General features: G+C 45.3%; 2 long non-coding RNA genes across 11 annotated transcripts in view; one reads left to right on the top strand and one right to left on the bottom strand.

The window, feature by feature from the left end:
- Gm32293 overlaps window positions 1-17720 on the bottom strand; it is a 49103-nt gene extending 31383 nt beyond the window's left edge. For 9 of the 10 annotated variants that reach the window (XR_872295.3, XR_872298.3, XR_872292.3 and 6 more), the window contains exons 1-2: window positions 17260-17720; window positions 566-637 (exon numbers count right to left, since the gene is read on the bottom strand). This is a non-coding gene — a long non-coding RNA (predicted gene, 32293). The remainder of the gene's footprint in view (window positions 1-565; window positions 638-17259) is intronic. The other variant, XR_381079.4, reaches the window with a different exon arrangement.
- Gm46273 lies at window positions 17419-23416 on the top strand. The gene is made up of 2 exons (XR_001780166.2): window positions 17419-17505; window positions 22584-23416. It is a non-coding gene; the product is annotated as a predicted gene, 46273 (long non-coding RNA).
- Window positions 23417-24978: the final 1562 nt, after the last annotated feature.

Raw genomic sequence — 24978 nt, 5'->3', positions numbered from 1 at the left:
GGAGTTTTTCTGCACAGTCAGCCAGCAATAGAACCTTGTGGACTATATGTAAATTGTCTGACTTTCTCACCAATGAGATTAAGCCTACCATTTTTTTGTTTTGTTTTGTTTTGTTTTTACTCAGCAGGAGCTTGCAAAACACAGAGTGCAGTTGCTGGCTGGGATCACAGCTCTGCAAATTATTTCTAACAAGTATGCAGTTTTTTCTGAAAGGGGTCAAGCCAGGTCAGCACAATGGGCATTTGTCTGATACCTTCCAGAGTTAATGGAAGTTTTTGTTTATGAAGAAAGAGAAGGAAGGGGGTGGCATACTGTGGTCTGCAGCCCAGAGAAATTCTGCTCTTGGCTGTGGCCATAGATGTGTCTGAATTCTTTCACCCATGAAGGAAGTAACAAGGAAATTTATGTAGACTTAATTTCATGCCTTCATATGTCCATTATTTATATTGTTGTTGTTAAACATCTCTTGAGAGACAACTGAGTAATGATGTACCCACGAGGTAGAGGTAGCCAGCCCTTGCTGAACCTAAATAAATAACGAGCCCCAAGGAAGGATGAGGAGTACCCAGGTAGCCATGGTCAGCCATAGGAGGGCAACAGCAGCAACAGCAGCAGCTCTCTGTCACTTCCTGAAGCTCTGTTAATAAGAAAAACTAGATTAGGTATTATGAGAAAACCAGGGACAATAACCATGGAAGCCCTTCAGTCATTCCAGACAGTTGACTTCTAGACAAACTATGATAGAATGTTTGTAATGCATAACTAATCATGAAACCAAGTAAAAAGAATTGCTAAGTGTCAGAAGAAAGTGGAAAACTCAGAAATGAAACTTGTACTTTGACTAGGCAAGTTGTAAATTGAGCTAGGTATGGTGTTTCCTGTAATCCTAACATTTTGGGTGCTGAGGCAAGGGAATTACCATAGGTTCAGGGACAGCCTGGGATATAGAGTGAGTCCAGGCTATCCTTGGCTAACCAGTAACCCAGTCTCTAAAAGCAAATCTGAATACACATTATCTGTAAAAGGTTGATTCTACACTGTGGTACTAGTCAGCTCACTCTGTCAATGGCATTTGCATCTACAGATTCATATCAACTGAGGATTGAAAATACTTGAAAAAATTTACTTAATTGTTGGCATGCAGGATGTAGTAGGTCCAAGATGGTTGTGTCTGTGTTGAACAGTAGAGAGATGTTTTCCTTGCCACTACTCCTTATGAATTATCATACAATTATTTACATAGAATTTACATATTGGGTGCAGTATAGAAATGGCTTGAAGCATAAAGGAAAATACTCATAGATAATGTGCAAAACTGGCCAATTTTATATAAGAGATCCAACAACCACAGATTCTTATACATGTAGGGGCCTGGGTCCAGTCTTTTGCGGATACTAAAGTATAGCACGGAGAAAGACTGGCTTTTTAAAAGTTATATTTTAAAATGAGAAGACCCAAAATCATGAGATCAAAGTCTCTCAGGAGGATTTTGTGAATATTGTGCAGAAAAACATCGGCATTGTACAAAATGTAGACAAGAGCAAGAAAGGGTCTTTCAGGGTTAGGGGGAAAGGGAGCTACCCATCACTATGAGGAGCTACCCATCACTATGAGGAGTGACCCATCACTATGAGGAGCTACCCATCACTATGAGGAGTGACCCATCACTATGAGGAGCTACCCATCACTATGAGGAGTGACCCATCACTATGAGGAGCTACCCATCACTATGAGGAACTACCCATCACTATGAGGAGTTACCTATCACTATGAGGAGCTACCCATCACTATGAGGAGCTATGAGGAGTTACCCATCACTATGAAGTGCTGTGGGTAGTTACCCATTGCTATGAGGAACTATAAGGAGTTACCCATCACTATGAGGAGCTACCCATCACTATGAGGAACTACCCATCACTATGAGGCGTTACCTATCACTATGAGGAGCTACCCATCACTATGAGGAGCTATGAGGAGTTACCCATCACTATGAAGTGCTGTGGGTAGTTACCCATTGCTATGAGGAACTATAAGGAGTTACCCATCACTATGAGGAGCTACCCATCACTATGAGGAGTTACCCATCACTATGAGGAGTTACCCATCACTATGAGGAGTTACCCATCACTATGAGGAGTTACCCATCACTATGAGGAGCTATGGGGAGTTACCCATCACTATGTGGAACTATGAGGAGTTGCCTATCACTATGAAGTGCTATGAGAAGTTACCCATCACTATGAGGTGCTATGAGGAGTGACCTATCACTATGAAATGCTATGAGGGGCTATCCATCACTATGAGGTGCTATGGGGATTTACCCATCACTATAAGGAGTTACCCATCACTATGAGGAGTTACCCATCACTATGAGGAGTTACCCATCACTATGAGGAACTATGGAGAGTTACCTATCACTATGAAGTGCTATGAGGAGTTACCTATCACTGTGAGCTACTGTGGGGAGTTACCATAGCTTTGGGGAGCTACCCATCACTATGAGGGGTTACCCATCACTATGAGGGGTTACCCATCACTATGAGGAGGTACCCATCACTATGAAGTGCTGTGGGGAGTTACCCATCACTATGAGGAACTATGGGGAGTTACCCATCACTGTGCAGGGGTATGAGGAGTTGCCTATCACTATGAAGTGCTATGAGGAGTTACTGATGACTATGAGGCGCTATGAGGAGTTACCCATCACTATGAAGTGCTATGGGGAGTTACTCATCACTAGGAGGTGATCACAATTGAGACATAGGGTAGTAAAAGGCCAACAAATAAACAGAGATCAGTGGGTTAGAAGTGAGTTTAGATGTAAAGTCATAGAATAAGTAAAAGGTTATATATAAGAACACAGGGAGTTAGAAAGCTGGGGAATCTCGTTTAGTCACACCAAAATGAGAAAGGGAAAGATATGCGAGATGAATTGGATTCTCTTTACACATGTGCCAAAAAAAATAATTCTAGGTAAATTAAAATTTTAATGTTAAAAGTGAAAAATGTGATTTTATTAAAAATATAGATTTTATGACAACTGAATACAAAATTGTCAATAAGTAACAAAATACTAAGAAATAATTCATACATGAAAATTTAATCTGCTTGTTTTATCATTAAGTTTTTTATTAGCATGCAAAATAATGAAGTCCACAGTGACATTTCCATGAGGGCACCATCCTAAACAGTCCCCCTTCTACTCTGCCATTTGCATGTTTCACAATCTCTGTTGCATGTGTGAGAACAAACGTGCGATATTTAGCTTTCTGACTGTGGCTTGTTTTACTTAACATGATGTCCAGTTCCTCCACAATTATGCAAATGACTTCGTTTTGTTCTTTATGGCTGAATAACTCTCTAGTGTATATGTGTGTTAGGAGTTTTGAAGAAAGCTCAAGGCATGAAGGCATCTTCCATTCAAAGGTGGAGAATGAAGGGGCACTCCTTCCCCTAGCAATAGGAAAGAGCCTAACGTAGGTAGGTGGCCTTCAAATTGGGTTCTAGAGAACAGGACCAGTCTGGGTAGCCTAACAAATCTTGTGACCTTGATGACACAGTGAGAAGAGAGGGCTGAGCTGGCAAGAAGGACCAATGGCAGGAGGCTTTGTATGCCACATGGGGAACTTGGATGGGGGACCTCCTGAGTCACCTTGATTGTAAATCAGCAGAGATGTTGCTAGATTTCCAAAAATCTAAGAAACACCCAATGTAACTTAGAGGGATTGACTCCTATCTGGGTTCCATGAGTGATAGAGCCTAATGACAATGAGGAGGATAACTTAGAGGGATTGACTCCTATCTGGATCCCATGAGTGGCAGAGCCTAATGACAATGGGGAGGAGGAGGGTGACTCTGAAGAAGTGTTGGTATCAGGACCACCGAAACCCATGACATCCCATAGGCAGAACCCAAACACCTATTGCCAAGGCAACAGCCACTATTTTCCCAGAATCCACTTGGCTCAACTCCCACCTTTACCCATGATTACAACATCACCCATATATAAAGAAAGCCCCCCCCCCCGATCTCTCCCTTTCTCTTTTCCCCTTCTCTTTCTGCTACCACCTTGCCCTTCTCTCTTTCTCTCCCAATAAACCTCACATGGAACCGTAGTCCTTTTGAAGCCGTGAGACGGTCAAGATCATAACAAGAAGAGCAATATTTCCCAACAAGGCTGTATTCTTCTCCAGTTTTCCTTCCTCTTTCTGTTACTGGGGGAGGGGGTATGTAAGTGCTAGGCACTGGAGTTAGCAGGCCAATGAAGGGAGAAAAGGGAAAGGGACACAATCATGCTGTCTGCCACAGTCTGAACTGGAATGGGAGGCCTCACCTTAAAATCTATTTTATGGGGGGCCCGGTGCCACAGACCTGAAATCCAGCTATCAGGGAGGCCAAAGCAGACAGATCACAAGTTCCAAACCAGCGGTTTAGCAAGATTCTGTCTCAAATTTTTTAACTCAAAAGTCTAGGAAGATGTTGCTCAATGATAGAGAACTTGCCTTCCATGTACAAGATCCTAGGTTCAATCCCCAAGTTCTTTTCTGTGGAATCAGAAATTTAATCTTAAAGGGACCCGGAGACCACACAGAACCTCTTGTGTGATTTAGCACAGCAAAGCAGACTCATGAACAAGTCTGAGCCTGTCCTGCCCTGGATCAGGAACACTGGGGGTGGAGAGTCTGCTGAGGGCAGGCTCAGGTGCAGAGCACCTGCAGGGAGGGGGCCCTCTCCCGACTGGCAGGATGCTGACTTCACTCAAGGGCACCTGGGAGTCTGGGAGTAAGATGACAGCAGTGGACAGGCTTTTGGCAGGAAGGCACCAGGTGGAGCCAGCACAGCCATGTGAAAAGGCCTCTGAGTCAAGGCCCAGCCAACAGAGGCCTTGCCAAAGCCAACTGGGAAAGCTCCTCCCTCAGGTAACACCCACACACCCTGATACCCAAGGCTCAGGTGCCCAAGGGGACTTCAGAACAAAGAAAGCACCCGATACAAGCTAGCAGCTGAGAGGACTCTGAGCACTTTGGGATAAAGGCACAGTTCAAAAACACTATTTGGTCATCTTACTTATAATTAAATTCTACAAGTCAAGTCTTGAAAGACATTTATAGCACCCTCACTTGTTTAGGTCAGCTGCCCAGAAAGGGGAAAAATAGACTTGGACATTTTTCATTTTATGCAAGAAATAGCTAATCCACATGTCATGTCTACTGTCTACATTGTCCCTATTTTAAGGGTGTCCTTTGGGGCTCAGGTATATTAAAATGCTACCCAGAGCCTAAAAGCTCAACATAGTAGAAAGTAGACTTGTTTTAGCTTTGGAGGGCTCCTGGCCAACTGGACGCTTCCACCCACTATGAAGTAATGTGATTGGTCAAGTAGCTGGCAGATGATCAGGTCAGCAAAGTAATGGTCCTCCATGGCAGACTCACAGTAGAGCTTGAAGAAAGGATGCCAAGAGGACCTGCATGGATCCCTGCAATTCTTGGTCTATTTCTGGGTTTAATGTGTGCATCAGGACAGTTCTGTTCACTGACTTTGCTTTGCTCCTCCTCAGGGTGGGGCCTGAGTAAAAATGTTCCCCCTTGGCTAGCTTGGGAGACAGCTCTGTGGAAAATGCCTTGAGCAAGCAGATTGAAGCTAAGTGTCAGAGTGAGGCCATAGTTTCTGTGAAGCAGTTACCAGTGCTGTTCTTGTTTTGTGCTCCTGTGAATAGTCCAAAGCCAGCAGATTGGCTTTGTGGATGGGGCAGGGAGAGTCACACCAGTAGATGACTGGCTTTGTGGATGGAGCAGGGAGAGTCACACCAGCAGATGACTGGCTTTGTGGATGGGGCAGGGAGAGTCACACCAGCAGATGACTGGCTTTGTGGATGGGGCAGGGAGAGTCACACCAGCAGATGAATGGCTTTGTGGATGGGGCAGGGAGAGTCACACCAGTTGGGTTTGCAGGCTTCAAGACAGACTTTATGAAAAGCTTGTTTACAGAAAGTCTGTGTGCCTGTATCACTGTCCAGAGGGAACTTTAAAAGATAGTGTTGCCAGAAGTGGATGTTCACAGTCAGCTATTAGATGGATCACAGGGCCCCCAATGGAGGAGCTAGAGAAAGTACCCAAGGAGCTAAAGGGAACTGCAACCCTATAGGTAGAACAACATTATGAACTAACCAGTACCCCGGAGCTCTTGACTCTAGCTGCATATGTATCAAAACATGGCCTAGTCGGCCATCACTGGAAAGAGAGGCCCATTGGACTTGCAAACTTTATATGCCCCAGTACAGGGGAATGCCAGGGCCAAAAAGGGGGAGTGGGTGGGTAGGGGAGTGGGAGAGTGGGTATGGGGGATTTTTGGGATAGCATTGGAAATGTAAATGAGGAAAATACCTAATAAAAAATTTAAAAAAAAATAGTGTTGCTTTGCTGAGTGGCCATGTGCCATCACATTGCCTTCTGACCATTTGCATTTATGGCCATAGATGGGCGCTGTTGTCGACTCTGGTCAGGGAAGTTTCTTTTGGGCAGAGAAACTCATAAGTGGTCAAATGTGAGAACAAAAGACTATTGAATGCTCTGAATGGGACAGCTGTATCACCCTGCAAGACCCAGGGAGCATCGTAAGAGCTGCAAGGAATGGGCTGGAATGGCGGGACACTCTTCAGGGCATGACAAACGGAGCAGACTGCACAAGACTAGGACACAATTGGGCTTGCCCATCATCCCTCATGGAGTTGGTAGGGGCTCACAAGGTACTAAGGATTTGCAAGGTACTAAGAAGGCTGTTAGGAAGAAGAGACTTGTCTCTGAGGATAGTTGTTGCTAGGACAGTGTGAGATATCCTCTTCAGTGATGTAACCACTAGTTTGGTACCCATTCTTAGTAAATAACCCCTCACTCATGCACTTCTAAGCAATGCTAATGAAACCCATTTGTTTACCCCCCCCCCCAAAAGGTTATGAAAGCAAAAGGGGAACTGTTTGCAAAGGCAAATATCAAGGGGAATAGGAGGGAGACAAAAGAGGACAATAAACATATTGTACACAATTATGAAAATGTCCGCTTAACATCCATTATGCATTATTATAAGTAGCACATGTTAATAACAACTTTTTAAGAAGGAGAGTTGCAACCAAGGATTAGTGTGCTTTGCCCTACTTCCTCTGCGGCTCTCCTGGCTCCCTGGGTTCCTGTCATGCTGGCCCTTTGTTCTCTTGGTCCTGTGATGCCCTCTATTGTGTCTCTTTCCTTTCACTAAGTTTCTATGTTCAAAGCTTACCTCCTCAGTACTTCTCAGACTCTGACTTTTGAAAATCAGCCACAGTGGTCCCCCCCCCCCCCCAGAGTGCTCTGGGGTTGAGCTTACTCTCCTTATTCCCGATACTTTCTCTCTTTCTAAGATTCTAATCACCAGGCTCAGTATGAGTCCCATTTAAAACAAACACATTTATTTATTTATTTCTAATTAGGTATTTATTTCATTTACATTTCCATTGCTATCCCAAAAGTCCCACACACACGCCCCCACCCACTCCCCCACCCACCCATTCCCACTTCTTGGCCCTGGTATTCCCCTGTACTGAGGCATATAAAGTTTGCACGACCAATGGGCTTCTCTTTCCACTGATGGCTGACTAGGCCATCTTCTGATACATATGCAGCTAGAGACACGAGCTCCAGGTGGTTAGTTCATATTGTTAACAAATTTTAATCATGTCCTGAGGTGCTGCAACAGTTTTCCCTCAAGGGGAAGAAACCTGAGTCTTTTCCAAAAACTTAGCAAAAGGAGGTTCCTGTCTGCCTCTTGCCCACTGTGCTTTTCAGTCATAGGACTTACCTTACTTTTTTCTTTTTTCTTTTTTCTTTTTTTTTTTTTAATGCCTCTGGGTAATTCTGTGCAAAACCCTACAATGTTAAGAGAAAATGCTCATATAGAACCAACTGTGCAACCTTTGTTCTGTCCCGGAAGAAACCATGGTGAATGAAGGCACCCAGTTCCTCCTGATAAAACCTCCCCTGCCCGATCTCTGCCAGCAGTGGCCTGAAGTGTGAATGTGCCAATTCTTGCTCTAAACTGGCTAGACTCACATTTTGTAAATGTCAACTCTCACTATTCCGTTGTATCTGGGAAACTGTGTTTGGCCAGCAGGCTGAGCAGGCTCTGTTCTGGGGAACCCCTGTCCATGGGTGACGGTGGTACACGGGCTCTGCTCTGGGGAATCCCTGTCCATACAGCAGCCATTGTTCTCACCAAGGAACTTTTAAAAGAAAACTCTACAGGCCTTAGGAGATGAAATTACAAGCTCCTTAATTCTTTCTTCTCTGGAACACTTTGCCTACAACAAAATCCTGTACCCAATGCTTGTGTCCTTCCTGCCCGACAGTGATGGGAAACAGGTTCAACAGACATTGAGATACAGAATGAAAGTATGTCACAAATTTAACACAAGGATCTTCATGTGAGAACAGTCCTGAACCTCTTCCCCCGACAACTAATATCATTATTTTGGAGTATTTTGGGTCATGTGAAGCCAATATCAGAAAATTTCCAGATTCTGAGAGAGATTACTTAGTTAAAATGGAAGACACTTCCTTCTTTCCTTTTGTCACTTGGTCTGTAATTACTTGGCAGGGTTTGTAGTGAAGATGTAAACTGGGACATATGCAGGTCCCTACTATTAACCCCAGAAGGACACAGAGAAACATACTTCATACAGTCTCCTATCAGGATATCCTACTATGTTTTGAATAGTGTCAGGGACACATATGTGCAAGATAACATGCATGCATCTAAGTGAAGTACAGTCTTCCTCCAAACTCCAAGGCTGAGTGGAGACTCGCCCCTTTGTAATGAGATGGTGGACAGAGGGTGAGAATACTAAGGAGATATACAGTCAGTAAGGCAGAAGTGAAGGTTCAAAATGGCCAGTTTCTGCTCAAATTACACTAAGTTCCTGTTTTCCTGGAATCTAAACTACTAAAACTGTCAAATAGCCCAAGTGCTTTGGAAAGAATGCATATTTGTGATTTGAGCTTTGTGTGTCTTATAACTGAGTTGATAAGGAGGTGTGTGTACCAAGGTCAGAGATGTCTGGCCCTGCAGTTCTCAACCTGAGGGTCACTACCCCATTAGGGATTGAACAACCGTTTCATAGGGGGTCAAATATCAGATATTTACATTACAATTCATAACAATAGCAAAATTACACTTATTACAAAGTAGCAATGGAAATAATGTTATGGTTGGGGTCACCACAACATCAGGAACTGTATTAAAGGGTCACAGCACTAGGAAGGCTGGGAACAACTGTTCCAGCTGCTTATCCTTACTCTCCCTGCCCTGCCACCCCTCCTCTCTGCCCCCGCCAGGCCTTTGCCTCTTGGGTGCTAGGATTAAAGGTGAGTGCCACCACTGCTCAGTTCTTTTTTCTCTCTCTCCCTCTTCCTTCCTTCCTTCCTTCCTTCCTCCTTCTTTTTTTTTTTAGATTTACTTATTTATTTTATGTATTTGAGTACACTATAGCAGTCTCCAGACATACCAGAAAAAGGTGTCAGATCCCATTACAGATGGTTGTGAGCCACCATGTGGTTGCTGAGAATTGAACTCAGGACCTCTGGAAGAGCAGTCAGTGTTCTTAACCACTGAGCCATCTCTCCAGCTCCACTGCTCAGCTCTTTAATCCCATCTTCATACTATTTCTTAGTCACCATTACTTTCTCAGTCATCTTCTACTTATGTGTAGTGCTTATTGCTAAGTCTTCTCCTTATATGTGGTGCTTAGCTCCCTCTCTTACTCTTACAGGAAAGCACCAGTTCATGTCCTCAGCAGAGGCCCCTTGCTCGCCCTTAAGCTGCATAAAGACAGGAACTTTGAAGTCACAGTTACAATTAGACGAGGACATTTGTTTCCTCCCATCATCTGTGTAAGAGACAGGAGGATAATATCCACTTATCAGTGAGTACATATTGTGTGAATTCCTTTGTGAATGTGTTACCTCACTCAGGATGATGCCCTCCAGGTCCATCCATTTGGCTAGGAATTTCATAAATTCATTCTTTTTAATAGCTGAGTAGTACTCCATTGTGTAAATGTATCACATTTTCTGTATCCATTCCTCTGTTGAGGGGCATCTGGGTTCTTTCCAGCTTCTGGCTATTATAAATAAGGCTGCTATGAACATAGTGGAGCATGTGTCCTTCTTACCGGTTGGGACATCTTCTGGATATATGCCCAGGAGAGGTATTGCTAGATCCTCCGGATACCCAAGATATAAGATACAATTTGCTAAACACATGAAACTCAAGAAGAATGAAGACTGAAGTGTGGACACTATGCCCCTCCTTAGAATTGGGAACAAAACACCCATGGAAGGAGTTACAGAGACAAAGTTTGGAGCTGAGACAAAAGGATGGACCATCTAGAGACTGCCATATCCAGGGATCCACCCCATAATCAGCTTCCAAATGCTGACACCATTGCATACACTAGCAAGATTTTATTGAAAGGACCCAGATGTAGCTGTCCCTTGTGAGACTATGCCTAGCAAACACAGAAGTGGATGCTCACAGTCAGCTATTGGATGGATCACAGGGCTCCCAATGGAGGAGCTAGAGAAAGTACCCAAGGAGCTAAAGGGATCTGCAACCCTATAGGTGGAACAACATTATGAACTAACCAGTACCCCGGAGCTCTTGACTCTAGCTGCATATGTATCAAAACATGGCCTAGTCGGCCATCACTGGAAAGAGAGGGCCATTGGACACGCAAACTGTATATGCCCCAGTACAGGGGAACGCCAGAGCCAAAAAAATGGGAATGGGTGGGTAGGGAAGTGGGGGGGAGGGTATGGGGGACTTTTGTGATAGCATTGGAAATGTAATTGAGGAAAATATGTAATAAAAAATATTTTAAAAAAAGAGACAGGAGGACAATATATTAGCTGGGGTTGAAAATGAGGGTGACTCAGTGTTGCAGACATACAAAATAACAGGTCCTTAAATGAAATGGAGTTTCAGTTTCTCCTCCACACAGATTTTAGTGTTAGAGTCAAATGCTACTGTGTGAGATCATTGTCATCAGAAATCTGGGTACCTTTAATTCTATGGTTCTGCTCTCTGTGTTCTTCAACTCCTGGCCCCACATTGCCAAAAGAGCCACTAAAAATGTAGTCTTTATTTTAGGTGACTATGGATCTAGCTAAGAATTAAAACTGCAGAAATACACTGTCTGGGCTTTGGAGGTTGTGGCTCAGAGGTAGAGCACCAAGCAAAGCAAGCAAGAAAGGAAGCAGCAAGCAAAAGACTCATTGTCTAAAATAGGAGCCTCTAGTCACATGTGGCTGCTTTAATTTACATAGATTTATTAAAATTCGAAGTTGCATTCTTCATTCAGAGGGGCCACACTTTGAATATCTATGGCCATCGTGTTGGAGAATGTAGACTTAGAATTTTTATGAAGCACAGAAGGTTCTTGTGGATGGGGGATGGTGCAGCTAAAGAAAAAGAAATGTGAAATTCTGGGACACAACTGGCAGTCATTGTCACTGGGGATGTAAAGAGTTATTCTTCCCCTTAAGTGTGAGTTGCTGGTAGCGGGGAACGTGGTCCAGATCTCCAGGGTAACTTCTATGCAGTGGTTGCTTCCTTGTGTGTCCAAGCCCTGCAGCTGCTCCCAGGGCTTTCAGTGTGAGCAAAGGCTCTGACGTGTGCCAGGCACAGGCCAGCTGTCAATCAGTGCTGATCCCCTCTCTCTGCGACCTCCCTCATGACTCCATACACACACAGCCACAGCTCCCTTCTGTTGCAGGAACTCAGTCACAGAGTCCTGTGTTTTTTTCCTGAGAGACTCCAGGAGGTGCAGGCCCCCATGGGATCTTCTTCAATCTTACTCCTTTGGCGGTCTGCGCTGATGCAATGGGAGGCCTGACAGACAGACAGACAGACAGCCACCTCTATGACTTTTTAAGAATTCAGGGAAAGGAAAGGATCACATTCACTTGCAAAGGGCAGGCTGTATTCTCCGCCAACCAAGTTTGGTCTGCAGGTGCATTATCTTGGGGTTTTGTGGGCCACCCAAGAACTCACACCAGCTCTTTTTTTCTGAAGAATTGCGGAACTCCAGGAGTCAGACTACTTTGTTTCCCAAGCCCTTGGTTTCCAGGGGCTTTAGATCCCTTCTCTGATAGGCAGGAACCTACATCCGGTAATGGCAGGGTTCAGAAGTGGAAAGACAGGAAAACAAGAGAAGAAACCCAAGGTTTAACCTTTGTCCCACAGATCAAGAGATCTGTGTTTGGAGTTCCTGGAGAAGGGGGAACATAAAACTGACAATTTTTTGACATGGTCTAATAAAGCTAAAACTAGCCTCAAATTTACCATGTAGGCAGTTGAGAATGACCTACCTCCCCAGTGTTGGATTAGAGAGGTGCACTACCAAGCCAGGTTTTATGTGGTCCTGAGGATCAGACCCAGAGTTTGGGACACACTAGGCAAGCACTCTACCCACGGAGTGATGTAGCCAGTCCAAGCTACTCATTTAAATGGCACATACCCATTTATGCAAACCCAGCATCCGGAGGCTGAAGTAGGAGGTTCTCAAGTTCTAGGGCTGCCTAAGCTACATAGTGAAATCTTGTCTTGTCAAAAGAAAGAAAGAAAAGAAAGAATTTGTAAAATGCTACAAACTAGACTGTCTCCTCAGGGGGAAAAACCCAAATGGGTGTCAATACTAACTATCCAAATATCTCAGTTCCCTCTGACCTACATAAGCAATGTCTCTGTGGTCTAGAGTCTCATTGTGGTTTCTCCAGGTTTTATGAGGGAAGATTATCAGGCTTAAAAAATTCTCTAGGGCCCTAAACTTGTCAAGGGCCAGCATGTAATTAAGTAACAGCCAGCCACAGCTGTGTTATAATTAATGCAGGCTGCAATTTGATCTCTTTGTTGCTGGGGATGAAGAACACCTCAGAATTACATCCAAGGACTATGGCAACCACACTCACCATGGCTGAAGGAATAACTGAAGGAGCAGAAAACACACAGATTGGAGATGTGGACATTGAAAAGCAGGAAAATGAGAGTATATAAGGCCCCATCACTCAAACTTGCAAATAAGAAAATAAGAATGTGATTCGTCCTTTGGGGAGTAGGGGAGAGGAGAAAGACCTTGGCTGGGTTGGTAGATTGCAGGTTGCTGAGGGGCCCCTGCAGGATCTTGACCCAAATACATGGGGTGGTGAATGAGGACATCATGGTAGGAAGCAAGGAACAGGCCAGATGCAGTGACCGTATGATCACTATGTGCTGTCACTTGGGGCTGCCAGCAACAATATGTTTAGCTTTTCCTTCTTGTCCAGAGTCATGGTACTCAGAGCTTGATTTCTCTCCCTCTCACGCCACCCCTGCCCCCCATCTCTCTCTGATCCTCATCTTGGCTGCACATCAGGGCCACCTGGATGCTGTTGCCTGAACACTGCCTGCAGTTGCTCTGGGGTGGGACCCAGGAATCCCACAAACAAGGGAGAGTGTGCTGTGCATGGTTCTGATTAATAACAGGGGCTAAAGCCCCCCTCCACAAGTCACTGAAATGCCCATGTCTATTCTCTAGGTCTATTCTCATTTAGACACTGCATCATCAGAGAAAAAGTAGCAAGACCTCACACTTGAAGTCAGTTGCCTTAGCAAAATGGTGGTTGTTTGAAAAAGGGTGACAAGCAAACACAGGCTGCAAAAACAGGCTTGTGGGTCTGATACAGTGTTCCTTCTAGTTCAGCAGCAGCAGCCTTTGCAGCCTGGGATGATGCTGAGCTTCATTAGATACTTAGTAAGATGAGAGTTTAGAAGATGTTACTCAAGAATGAAGCAGTGTAACTACAATGCAACACATCAAAATTTAAGACAAAGAATACAAAGGAGACCTTGCCTGGCTAAGGAGAAGTTTCCTGCCTGTGCTTTGATAGGGCTTACTATGAGTCCAGTGCATGCAATTGAAACTCCACTTTTCACCTACCTAGATTATTCTTGTTTTTAGGAGACAGAGAGTCAAGGTGTCCCTGGGGACTGTTTGGTCACATGCTCAGAGCATCAGTTATTTGAATTTAGGTTCTCCAGAAGCATAGGTATGAGAACTATCAGTTCACTTAGAAGACAGGTCAAGGAGACACTGGAATCCCACAACTAAGGGAAGAACATATAGCTATGGCTACTGATGGCAACTAATTCCATCATGCAGACAAGCTACAGAATCCCCCCAAGTGAAATGCAAGGACGTTAGGGTCCCAGGCAACTTAAGTTGAAGGTTGCTTGTGGGATATAAACTCTCCTTTCCTGTCTATCATGCATAAAGACTTGAAACAGGTCAGAGAGAGTGGAAGGCATATAAGGATAAAAAGTCATTCAAATAATGGGAAAGGTACCAACAGTTTCTGCCACAGGTGCATCCATCCATCCATCCATCCATCCATCCAATCATCTATCCATCCATCCATTCATCCGTCTCTCTGTCTGTCCATCAATCCATCCATCTATGCACCCATTACAATCACTTCAAAGAGGCAATCCTCTACTGATTACACAGTTCCCTAAACTGTTGGATTTCTACAGTGGCCCTACAGAAGAGAGAGCCCACAGTTAAGTCCACTTCTTCTCATCTGTGTGCACATCTCCCAGGCCACTCAAACCCTGAATCTAAGAAGGAACATTCTGTCCTGACTTTCTGAAAATGTATTAGCTTAAAACTACCTTGCCAAGCCAGTCGATGGTGGCACACACCTTTAATCCCAGCACTTGGGAGGCAGAGGCAGGTGGATTTCTGAGTTGGAGTCCAGCCTGGTCTACAGAGTGAGTTCCAGGACAGCCAGGGCTACACAGAGAAACCCTGTCTCAAAAAACAAAACAAACAAACAAACAACTACCTTGCCACATCCCTCACTTCTACTCCCATGTTCAAAACCCAGTTACAGGTTAGCAAGCAAGAGCCCATGTGGCTGAAAGTCACTAAAGTGTGGTAAAAGTGAGCTCACCCAGTCAGGATGGGTCTCATGGTATTTCTGTCACTACTAAACCCCTTATGTTATGCTCTGCAGACCCAGCCAAAGCCTGGATTCTTTAACACCCACCTTTTAATACTAAATGATCCTCCCCAGTGAGGTGCAAGCACTGAGACAGTCATGTGATGTAGTTTAACCATGTGATGTGGTTTGAATGCATGTCTGCCCAAACTTATACCAACATGGCTCTGCCATTATAATGACTCAAAGAGGTGGTGCTTTCAAGAGATGATTTTGTGCCACAGGTTCTGTCCCCATAAGTTGTTGTAAGAGTAGGTTGGTGGACAGATGAGTCTCTGTCACCATTCCTTCTACCATGGGATGACATAGCATGAAAATCACCAGATACCAACCCCTCAGTGTTGAACTTCCACCCTCCAGAACTTTGGAAATGCATTGCTGCTCATTACAAAGTACTCAGCTGGGGGAGCTCTGTTACAGTGATGTCATGGGTTGCATGTGAGTTGTCTTCTAAGATTCATGTGCTAGAAGTTTAGTCTCATTTAAGAGATGGCACCTTGGGAGTATAGCCAGGTTCTCCAAGATGCAGCCCTTGGTGGGACTGATGTAGGTCTCAAGAGGCCCCAATTAGTTTTCACAGAACTGAATGCTATAAAAGGAGATGAGCCACACGTTCGCTCCTGTCTGTGTGGCTGGTGTTCCCTTTCTCTGCCATGCCATGGGACAGCCAGAAGGCTTTTGTGAGATGCCATTTATACTCAACAGCCACCAAACTCATGAGCCAAATGAACCTCTCTCCTTTGTAAAGTTCCTAGCCTCTGAAACTTTGTCATAGCGGCACAAATGACTTAAGGCGTGATGTCATGGCAGAGATTGATAGATAAAATTGTCATCCCCTGGGAAAGTGCTCTCAAATCCACCTTCCAAACAAACGAACCACTAGCTTTTCAGGGTTTCAAAAAGAAGTACTTTGCACCACTACATGGCCTTTTCTTATTCAATGAAGAATTTAGCTGGAAGCAGGAATCTGGATGAATGTGTTGGAGAAGAGACCTGGCATCTAGAGGGCCTCCCTTGTATAACTCAGGAAGACTGTCAGTCAAACCAGCAAGGCTGGTCCCCTCTGAGAAGGCGCTGTCTCTGCAACTCATGTTCTCTGTTGTATCCTGCAATGAAACACCATGGTCCTGGGGCAGAGAGGACATTCTAACTATAACATTGTCCCTTTTCCTTAACTTCAGAGTGCTTAGAAAAGCACTCAATTGAATTTCTAGTGCTTAAGTACTTTGAAGAAAGACACACACGAAATACATTCCAGTCCAAATCATGATTTTTTTAGAGACATAACTAATATAGCCTTGGAGTCAGAACCAGTTTTGGCAGACTTGGAAATTCACTTTTATAGCCTGTTCTGATCACCAGAATAACTCACTTCATAGACTGCAGGAGTCCCTTCTGACCAGGGTCAGGGTAACAAAGAGCACAGCACTGGGAAGTATATGGCAGTATAACCACATATTTTTGTACTTTGGAAGGGTCCCAGTGCTGACATGGCTTCATCGGATTTGCCTCTCCAATGCCTTGTGGGCTGGGGATCCAAGGGAGAAGGCAGGAGGAATGAGGCCTGCCCCACACACCTCACAGGTTCGCTCTCTAAATAAATGTTTACTGGATGCTGAGCACTGGAAATACACAGGGAGAGGGACGGATGGAGCACTTGCCTTCCAGGAGTTACCTCTACTGATGGATCCAGCTAAAGCATTGTCACACTCATCAGCACATAGTGGCTATCAGTGTCAAAAAGCACCCAGGGAAAGAGCCTGGCTCTACACAAGTGCTAAGGGTCTGCCCTGGACTTCCGGTTATAGAGACACCCTGCAGGAGTCACTAGCAGGAGGAAGAGGAGACCCTGATGGAGGGAGGAATGTATAGGCTTAGAGTTTTCAAAACCTACTTTAGTATGGGTTCTTAAATGCTTCAACCTCCTTTCTAACCCACAGACCAAAGTTGGGGAAGAAGAAAGGTTAGTAGGAAATGAAGAATGTGGGCCTGTTTAGAAGTAATTCTTTGGAGGCGATTTCAAACACAAATTAGTAGCCATAATTCAGTCCAATCACAAACACCACACATACATCAGCTCCAAAATGAACTCGTGTTTAGCCAGCATATAAAACCATCAAGCAGAAGTGAGTTGTGGGGGAGACCGTCACGACTGAGAAGTCTGCCCCTTCTCAGAGCTCCCCTGCAATGTACTCACCAGCACTTCAGCAGGCTGCACTTCTCTTTCATCTGCTTCTCACATAGTCTCAATGAGTTACACCACGCGGCTTATCACTGAAGAGGACACTTCCTTCCATGTCTTAAAGACACCAAGTGAAGCTGAGCATTTGCCATTTAGTTTTAATATAGGAACCTTTCACTTGATTAGATGAGGAGGGTTAATCAGTTGTCTGCATAGCTGAGTGTCTGGAAGGTACTGAATATAAAATCTCCATGAGCTGAGGTGAGCTTTTATGTTTTTATTCTACTTCAGATACGAGGAGTCAGAGTCGCATGCTCTTTGTAGCTTTTTATTAGGGTCTCATTGAGTGGGGTCTATCAGACCAGTAGCCCATCTTTAGCTCTGTCAGGTTATAAAGCCACATTGAAACTGATCTGTCTGTGTGAAAGGCAGGAGATCTGGCTGCTGTCTTCATGGAGTTCTCTCATGAAAGAAGAGAAAATGAACATTCAGGGAATCTAAAGAAATCATTCAGGCCCACGGGATCTTCTGCTGTGACAGGTCGGAGAAAAAGTGAGTCTTTCCACAGGCCATGTGGTTTCCGCTGACTGGGGAACATGAGTGGGATTACAAGAGAAGAGGGTGGAGCGGAAGTTAGGGCAGGTGAGAGCAAAAGCCATCAGGAGACAAACCAGGAGCAAGTGGGTGGCACAGAGAGTGTAGAAGTTAAGAAGTATCCAGGCCAGATGCGGTGTTTGGTAGGGCGTTTAGTTTTGCTGGTGGGGTGATGTTTAAACTGGACACGGACTATGATGCAAGTCACTCAGCTAATATTCAGCAGGTGAGGGCTGAAGGTGTTGTCCGTGGAGATGGTGTGGTATGGCAAATATGGTCCTGGTCAGCAGCACTGTGACAACTGAGAGCTTGTCGACACATGTCCTACAGCCAGCGTGCAGGGTTGGCTGAGCAGACTCAGCAACCGAAATCTGGCATCTGTCCACAGAATCCTCCACTCAGGATCTGGAAGTTAAAGCACTTTCCTGCTCCACTCAGAGGGGCCCACAAGTTTTGGACAAGAGTCAGTAATTCATTCACTTAACTAGCGATGACTCGGCACCTGCCTTGCTGGGAACCCAGATCAGCAAGCCAGGGCTTATCCAGAGACAAGGTTGTCAGGCTTGTGTTTATCTTGTTTACTAATGGAGGCCGCTCCTTATCCTTTCCAGAAACAACCCTGCTGCTTGCCTCTGACACCAGATATTCTGCTGTTAAGCAGTTTTTCAAGGTTTTAAATGCTAATAAGAGGAGCTGATGCTATGAAAAAGGCATCTGCCGTGGGGTCGACTCTGACCAAATCGTGTGATCCCCAAAGTCTTTTCATCCAAATACAGTGGAAGAGGCTGATGTATACTTCTGGAAGGAAAGACATGCTCAGGACAATTTTAGTCCTTTTTTAGTTTTGACAAAGATCAAACTGGGGTTAAAGTTAGGGAGGCTGGAGCTCCTGGCACAGTTGTCTCAGGCCACAGAGTTCATCTGGGCTCTTGATAAACTGAGGTGGGTGGGCATTGCCCTCTGCTGGGGCAGATCAGGAGAGAGGAGCTGAGGCCAGTGACGGTTGCAACTTGGAGGACGGGGTCTGGGGTCCCAGACTTTCTCGTTGAAGCTTTGTCTCTTTGACCTCCACAACCTAGAGATGAGTTTCTGATCTTCCCCAGCACCTTCAGAGCAACAAAGTAGCCAGCCATGTCTTCTTTAGAAAGGAAGCTAATTTGTGTCAGGTTTGAGAGAAACAGAACAGAAGCGAGCTGAGGGGCCTCTTCTCTGCCCTGGCAAGGAGGGATTTTTCCTGTTGTGTGTAGCCACACAGCTAGCCTCTTCTAACTGGCCCTGAAGACCCCTCCCCTTCTGCTTCCTGGATGGCTCACAGACCAGCATGTCCAAGAGGCAGCGCTGCTGTGCCAGTGTCCCGTGGATTTTATTTTAAACTAATTTCATTACCAAGGGGTGGATGGCATGGAGGAAAGGGGTTAATTATAATAGAGGGGATTTTTTTTTTTAAAAAGACCTAGTTTCGAAAATCTCAGACTTAATTTTGCAAATTTCTTTTACAGAGGGAGTTACTAAGCTAAAGTCATTTGCATTATGGTCTTAATTACCACTGCATTTGTATATGAGATCATCAATAAAGATTCTTGGCCATGTGTACTCAGAATAAGTGACTGATCCTAATGAGGCCTTTGTTCCTCTGGAGCCTCTCCAAGCCATTTCCTCTGTAGTGGAGAAGCTCGACATTTGCCAAGCTGGTGGAGGCGTCTTAAATTAGAAAAAGCCTGTGAAGAATCAGGAGATTTTCAAAGTGGGTGTATCAGGAGAGGGGATGCCAAGCTGTATCTGTGTGTGGTACTTCCTGTGAGGGCTGGGGTGCACTGCTGACTTGTGGCTGCATTAGCCTTGCTGGATAGCCACAGACAATTCCCTTCTGTGTCCTTCCAGCGACACAGGAAATAGCCTCTGGGGCCCTTCCTCCTGCAAATCACACATGCTGACTAGAGCGTCCTGCTTCTGCCTGTCCCGCTTCCGCTAAGGGACGTGCATGCAGTCCCGGCCACCACACTTTTATTGGAAAAGCTGTCTTCCAGTTTAACTCTAAAAAATAAGCAACACTGATTATTTTTCAGGGGTGGGAAACACTGGTGTGTGTGTGTGTGTGTGTGTGTGTGTGTGTGTGTGTGGTCTTCGGGGATGTGTGTGGAGGTTGGGTTTGTGGGGTGTGTGTGTGTGTGTGTGTGTGTGGTCTGTGAGGGGGTGTGTGGAGGTTGTATTGTGTTTTGGAATCCATTTTGAAGAAGATAAACTTCTTTGTGCGGGGGGCGGGGGGTACGAAAGGGCACAGTGGGTGCCCCCTGAGCTCTACAATGTTCACACCCTCACACCGATCCTTCCCCCACACCCGCATGCACCTCACACCCTGCAGAGCTCCACAGCACATGTGTTCACCTGCAGCAGTTCTTATCTGAGGAGAATATGTCCCAAGACACACCACACACACACACACATATACACACACACACACCAGTATTTCCCACCCCTGAAAAATGCACGTGCGTGTGTAGTCATGTGGGGCAGTCAGATACCTTCTCCCTTCCCCAGCACTGGTTTTTCTCATGTGTGGAACGGAGGGTACTAATAGCCACTCTGCAGCCATTTCTCTGAATGATAAATAAGTTAATGACAGGAAACAGCACACAGAGGCTGTAACATTAAAGTTAGAGGGTAGTCAGGTGCTGAGCCAGAACTTGGCATCATTGAAGCTGACGGTCAAGATTTGAGGGGGTCGGTGACAAGCAGATTGAGGAATCTGTAAACAGCCCGTGTACTGGTTCTGAGAGCTCTAAAAAACTGGGTTGAAAATGAGAAACACGGGAGCCATCAAATTGCACCAAGTTGTTTGTTTGTTTGTTTTTTCTAGTGTGAGCCAATCTATTGAGACTTGGACTCTAAATATTACGTTTGAGTCACTCCTGCTTCCTTCCCCTCCACCAACAACCTTGTCTGAGACATATCAGGACTGTGGCTTTTCAGCATCTCCCACCAAACTCTTGTCTCTCATCGTAGGCAGAACAGCCCCTTGCAGGAAAAGACACTAGGTGGCGCCAGACCCTTGCGTTTTCCAGCCGTCAAACACTTCCTTTTCCTGTGAGGTTCTGTTTTCTGAGAGAAGTACTAATCTTGCTAGAGACTTGGGGGCTACTTCAATCCATTCCACAAACATAAATCAACTTCCTATCTGTTGTAGGTAGGCTTCTTATTGCTGTGATAAAACACCATGGTCAAAGCAACTGGGGGAGGAGAGGGTTTATTTGGCCCACCCTTCCATATTTCTGTTCATATTTCAGAGGAAGTCAGAACTCAAAACAGGTCAGGAACCTGGAGGCAGGAGCTGGTGCAGAGGCCACGAAGGGGTGCCCCTTACTGACTTGGATCTTCATGGCTTGCTCAGCCCTTCCTTATAGAGCGTAGGACCACCAGCTCAGGGGTGTCCCACCCACAGTGGGCTGGGCCCTCCCCCACCAATCACTAATTAAGATCATGCCCTACAAGCTTGTTTTAACCTGATCTTATGGAGGCATTTCTCAATTGAGGTTCTCTTCTCTTGGATGACGCTAATCTGTTTCAAGATGATAGAGAACTACCCAGCAAACTGTCTCAGCTCAAGGCACCCTCCTCCCTTGTGCCTCTGCTGCTCCCCACCCCACCCTTTTCAGATGCGGTCATGGAAGGAGGTTACTAGACCTGATGCTGAGACCCTAAGTTCGCTACCAGCTATAAATATATTCCTTTTCAACTTCTGCCATCCCCTGAAGAGCAGGAAGAAAAACACTTTCTTCCTTAGGAGGTGCAGGAGAAAGAAAAGAAAAAGGCGAATCCCTCTATGAGCACAGCTGAGTCTTCTGTCCCCACCGGGTCAGAGCTGCCAGCACAATCTGACCTCAGGCCTTCTTATGCTAGGCCTTGCCCTTCCAGGGGAGCACAGGACCTCATTGTCCCCAGTTCAATTCTGAGCACCTCTTCCAACCTTGAGAGCTCAGTGCTGGGGCTGATGGATTCCAAAGCAGTTTCCTGCTTACATCTGGAGCATTCTCCACACCTGCAGGCACTGTCAGTGAGCAGATAAAGTGATTGACACCCTCAGGCCTCCTTGTCACTGCTGGGGCTTATGTCTGTTTAAAATGAAGCTGTTCATGATGCCCACCAGATCAGGCGGTTAACGGCAGTTTGGGCCAATAGTGTTTCCATTGGCAGTGTCTGTCTGGGTATAGGAAGTCTAATTGTTCATAAGAAAGTCCCAGCCTTCTCTTCCTCACCGCTTACTCTATGGGATTTCCTGTGGTGAGAGACTTTGGACTTTGCAGAGTTGGGGGACAAGTGTGAGGGGAGGCTCCTAGCCTCTCCCACCATGAGGACACAATGAGGAGCCAGCTGTCTCAGACACAGTAGGCCCTCAGAGGACTCTTTTGGGAGCTGAATGTATCTTTCCCCAGACAGCCTGCCCTGTTAACACTGGTGGTTAAATTACAGGTCCTTGCAACCACCAGATATTGGAAAGGGTTTTACTTTAATATTCCCTTGCCTTCTTAAAGACCAGATCACTAGGAAGAAAGCCATTTTCTTTGGCTAATGCAGTAGTTCTCAATCTTCCTAATGCTGTCTGTGACCTTTTAATGCAGTTGCTCATATTGTGGTGAGACTCCCCACCCCCTGTAACCATAAAGTTATTTTTGTTGTTACTTTATAACTGTAATTTTGCTACTGTTATGACTCATAATGTAAATATCTGTGTTTTCTGATGGTCGCAGGTGACCCTGTGAAAGGATCAGTCAACACCCCCTATGGGTGTCGTGGGTTGAGAAGCACTGGGTTAAGGTTTCATGAACTGGAGGCACATCTACAGGAAGATTACAGAAAGTGGCCACCATGAGGATGTCGGCGGTCTGTGCTGCAGCCTGAAGATGCATTGATGTTTACAGGCCTGCTACAGCTGCAGGCCGTGTTAACAACTCTGCGCCCCACTGCCTCTCGGGGCTTGTCAGGGCTTGTCTGGGCCAGGGGTCCTACTGCAGAGGGGAGCTATGTTTGTGGTCTGTGCTGTCGCCAGAAACCACGTGGACCCTGTGATCCATCAGTCTGTGTTGGGTTGGTCATCCATACCATGCCATGTGTGCCCAGTCCCATCCCCCACTGGCTGTGAAGAGCAAGGAGGCTTCTTTTGCTGTGATATGGATGACTGAAGACACACAGTTGAAATAAGGGACATGGAAGGCTTCTGTGACAACCTCTACCCACCCCAACTACCCCGCAAAAGTAACAGCCTCGTCAGGAAGCCAGTGAAGAGAACTCTTACAACAGTGTGATAGGGTGCTGAGGTGTAGCTCTCCATAACTGACGCTTCTGGCAGGGTTGTGGAAGGCAAAGGACTCAGTTCTCTCTCAGGGACAGGCCACTGGGAGTTTGACAACACAAATGGGACTTTCAAAAATTATTATTTTTATCTTAACATGTTTTGGGGAGAGGCTTGCAAGGGTGGGGGGCTGACACAGAAGGCCTGGAAAGCGAGTGTGATTAAGGCCTGCACTGTGTTACTGCGTCACACATATTAATAGGTTCCTATGTCTTTTCTCGTACTAATCTATCCATTGTCACTTCATTATAAGAAAACTTCTGGGGGAGAACCCCTGCCCCACTGCAGTACAGAACCCACCACGTCTTTATCTCAGATGCCCAGCCTTCAAAACTATGGCTTCGTAAGCTATGGGTCCCATCCCTCATGGGCCACACTGAATGTAGGGTTTGAACAGAAAACTTGGCAGCAGTGAAATGCAAAATGACTGAGTGTTTCTGTCAGTGCTCATCCGTGCCATGTTGAGTGGGGCCACTGCAGCCTTGGTTCTGAACATACATCGTGCACACCTTGCACTGTGCACACCACCACCACAGAATTCCAAAGGATGCTGCCTAAAACATGTGATTGTATGTACTGTGTGTACAGGCCTTCCACTCTTACAGGAACGCAATGGTTTAATTATGGAGAACAAGTCTCTGAATTTCCTTCTGGGGTTCCTCAGATGCAAGTATCAGATAGGTAAACTTGGGATTTTGTTCTTAGCATGCTGGGCTTTAAGAACTGTTGTTTTTAAGATGTATTTATTTATTTTAGGTGTATGAGTACACTGTAGTTGTCTTTACACACACCAGAAGAGGGCATCAGATCCCATTACAGATGGTTGTGAGCCACCATGTGGTTGCTAGGAATTGAACTTAGGACCTCTGGAAGAGCAGTCAGTGCTCTAAACTTCTGAGCCATCTCTCCAGCCCCAAGAACTGTTGTTTGGTTTGGGATTAGGACAGAATTTCCAACAGTGTCTGAAATGGCCCTAAAGGTGCTTCTGCCATTTTGTTCTATGTGTTTATGGGAAGTGACATTCTCAGTATTGGTGATTATAAAATCAAAGTAACAATCAGCTCCAAAAAAACGTTGAAGAAGCAACTTACCCTGCAGTATCCAGTATCCAGCTGTGACTTGATTCTTTATGCAAACTAAACAAGCATCTCAGTAACGTGCAAACTTGCTTGAATGCTTATTTTAATAAGCAGTAAAATTGTATGCATACCAAAGAATTGTTTTAAAGTAAATTGTTTTCTTTATGATTGCTCATCAGCAAATACTTGATTTGTCTACCCATTCTATTTATTTCTATACCCAGCCACATAAACATTCTTTAGGTGAAAGGGCAGTCACAAGTGGAAAACTTTTAAGAAGCCTCAATTTAAGTGTATACTAGGCTGGGGTATACACCACGCAGACCACTGTAGGTGGCAGATGTCATTAAGTCCCCAAAGATCTATGGGTGCAGTTGGTTGAGGCAAGTACATCATATAGGAATAAGAAGGGGAAATATTGGTTGTAAGACATCCTAGCTGCACTCCAGAAATCAAATTTCTAGCTTGGGTGAGAGGGAGCTCCCCATAATGACACTGAGGTGGAAAAGGGCAGTAGGGGTGGGAAGATGTCGAAGAGGGACCAGCATGCATTCCAGTTGGCCTTGGATAGACATCACTGTCTTATGTCCACTCTAGATATCTCATTGGCCAATGTATAATGAAGGACAGTGGACCAGGTAGCCTGGGTGACAGCAGCTCCTGGGATGCTCTCAAGTTCAGTGTTACTAGCCTTGATCGCCCACTGTTGCGATC

This window comes from Mus musculus, chromosome 11 (assembly GCF_000001635.26).
Source record: "Mus musculus strain C57BL/6J chromosome 11, GRCm38.p6 C57BL/6J".
NCBI lineage: Eukaryota > Metazoa > Chordata > Mammalia > Rodentia > Muridae > Mus > Mus musculus.
The sequence above is the reverse complement of the archived record's forward strand: the minus strand, read 5'-3'. Positions and strand labels throughout refer to the sequence as shown.